Raw genomic sequence first — 3318 nt, 5'->3', positions numbered from 1 at the left:
AGGACATTGTCCACGACAGAACAGACGGTCTGTCTGACATGACCGAAGAACAAATTGTCAAATTGAAGCGGTGTACATCCCCAATCCACTCCTGTCCTACACCTGCCAAGCGTTTGGACATGGATCCAAGCGCTGCTATGCCTCTGCTGTTACCGCTGCGGTGACAAGCACGAGGCCACTGACTGCAGAAATGATGTGAGGTGTCAATCAGATCTTCAGTACGATCACCTCCCGAAGCCCTTTATCATCATTGCGATTTAAACGGTCATAATCCCTTACTGGGGAGTACTGATTCAAATAATAAGGGAAAAGGCCTTTAAGATGTCACCTCAAACAAAGATTTATACTGCTTCAGAGATGGATCTAGTACATATCTGCATTCTGCCACTGGTACATACTCTGCCCTTGACCTTTCACTGACAGATTCAAATATCTTAAACGAATTTGAATGGTTGGTCCATAGTGATCTTTGTGGAAGTGGCAATTTTCCAACATGACTTACAACTTTCAATCCCGCTGACGTACCACTTGCAACAAGGTGGAACTTTACAAAGGCCAATTGGTCTTTATTCCAAACACTATGTACCGGACAACTGAAACCGGACAGTTTCAAGAATGGTCCTGATCTTATGCAACTTTTTAAAGATATATTAAATGCTTTTGGAGACGAAAGGATTCCTAAGACCTCTGCAAACCCTCATATGGGTAAACCATGTTCGATAATAATTGTAAACAAGCTAGAAAAAATAGAAAAAAAGCTGAGAAATATTTCCGCCGGCATCCCATTGTCCACAATTTGAATAATGTTAAAATCACGGGCGCCATAGCAAGACATACCTTCAAACAAAACAAACGTCACTCCTGGAGGAACTATGTATCTGAATTCAAATCCCGCACACCCATGTACAAGGCGTTCAACATGATTCAAAAGATTAAGGGTAGAGGATCAAAATCTGGAGTTCACCATCTCAAAGACTATAATACACTATCAAACACTAAATCTGAAATTGCCAACAAGCTTGGTGAAACTGTGGCAAATCATCCCTCATCATCCAATTATAAACCTCAATGTCAGAGGTTTAAAAAAATCAGAAAATGAAAAAAGTAAAGTTTAACTCTGATAATGGTGGGGATTACAATGAAACATTTTCACTCCATGAATTGCATACTGCCCTTAGGCAAACCCATGACTCTGGAGCAGGAGCCGACTACATACACTATCAACTCCTGAAACACTTGCCAGATTCATGTTTGGAAACTTTACTTAATATCTTTCATGAAATATGGAAACCGGCAATCTCTCTCCTTCTAGGCACAATGCTATTAGTATTCCTATACCAACGCCTGGACCGGATCATACAGATCCATCAAATTACCGTCCAATATCATTAACTTGTAACACTATAGAGCGCTTGGTCAACAATCGATTAATCTGGCACTTGGAAACCAATTACGTCCTGAGTGACATCCAGTGCGGCTTCCGAAAAAAACATAAGTACTATTGACCAATTGGTGCATTTAGAATCATTTATTAAAAATTCCATTGTCAACAAACAACATACTACATCATTCTTCTCGACCTAGATAAGGCACATGATAAAACGTGGAAACATGGTATTTTAAAAGATTTGCATGAATTTGGATTGAGGAACAGATTACCAAAGTCTATATCTCATTTTTTAAACAACAGACAATTGTGGGCTCTACCCTGTCTCATCATTTCGATCAAGATCAGGGCGTTCCCCAAGGCAGCATACTGTCAGTCAGCATTAAAATTAATATTCTCACTAAAGTATTAAACAATAGTAATTATGGTACACTGTTTGTGGACGATTTCAACATTTCTTGTCGTGGTAAGAATATGCATACAACAGAAAGACAGCTATAGCTCTGTTTTAACAAAATTCAAAAATGGGCCAATGGCGACAACAATGATCTCGCCATCAGACCAATACAGCAGGTTACAGTGACCTCGCCATCAGACCAGTACAGCAGGTCACAGTGACCTCGCCTTCAGACCAGTACAGCAGGTCACAGTGACCTCGCCTTCAGACCAGTGCAGCAGGTCACAGTGACCTCGCCTTCAGACCAGTACAACAGGGTTACAGTGACCTCGCCTTCAGACCAGTACAGCAGGTCACAGTGACCTCGCCTTCAGGCCAGTACAGCAGGTCACAGTAACCTGCTCTACTACCTGCCTGTCGACCCTCGACCAGACTTGGATTAATCCGGATCTTAATCATACAGGACTAAATTTATAGTCCTAAATTTACAATGTTAATTTATCATCTGAAAATTCACGTTTTGTAACCCGGGCATGTTTTCAAGCCGAATTGAAATTTTGGTCCCAAAGAATTTCGGTTTGGGCAGATTTCACTGCACATTCATTGCCATGCCATGATAAATGTTTTCCATAACACATTTGTAGAGGGATTCGGGTGTTTGAATAATGATCATGCATTAAAAACTTAAACATCGAAAACGACAAATATGATACATTCTTATCTTAGAAAACAGTAGCAGGTAAAGGAAGGTGCTGAAGGTGTGGATGAGTGACAAAACATTCTGATTCTCTTGATATGCCAAAGACATTAATACATTAACACAATTACCTAACACGTGTCAAAGAGTATCAAAGAGTATCTGTTCCTGTAGCGAAATTATTCCTTTGTACAAATCTTCTCTTGGGGAATTATATCCATGGAACAGTTTTTTCTTTGAACATGTTTCAAAGATACATTAACACTGACAATATTTGAACTATTTCCAAGTGGAACTGATTGCACGTTGAAAATTGCACCATTTTTGTTTTGTGAAATAGTGTGTGAGGGTGTCGTGGGGTTTTTGTGGCGATAGATTGCGGGATTTTATGAAAGAAATCAAATCATGTTTTTTTTCTAAAATACATCTTTAATCTGAAACTTAATATGATGATTTGGGACATCAAGTTGCATTTTCCTATGTAACACAAAGTAGCCCAGACAAAGTGAAAACATTCAGATTTACCAAAGTAGTGCAGACTTGCTTGGGATTTTGGGATATTTATATCTGTATAAGAGATGCCTTTTATTTATGTAAAAATAACAACTATTTCTTCCCCGTCTTCTTGGGAGGTTAATATGTATCGGTTAACCCCAGCGAAAACAAAAATATGAAAAAGAACAATAGATCAGTTGCTTGAGTCTCCAGCCGCATGTCTGTCACATTAAAAGGAGAATAAGTATATAATAAAAAAGTGAAACCATATTAACACAATGAGAACAGGTGGTGATTTAACCATGTGGTGCCAACATAAGCAGCAACGCAATGAGCTTCTTC

The sequence above is a fragment of the Haliotis cracherodii genome, unplaced genomic scaffold (assembly GCF_022045235.1).
Source record: "Haliotis cracherodii isolate W230 unplaced genomic scaffold, xgHalCrac1.p SCAF_13, whole genome shotgun sequence".
Taxonomy (NCBI): Eukaryota; Metazoa; Mollusca; class Gastropoda; order Lepetellida; family Haliotidae; genus Haliotis; species Haliotis cracherodii.
This window is presented reverse-complemented; position numbering follows the sequence as displayed.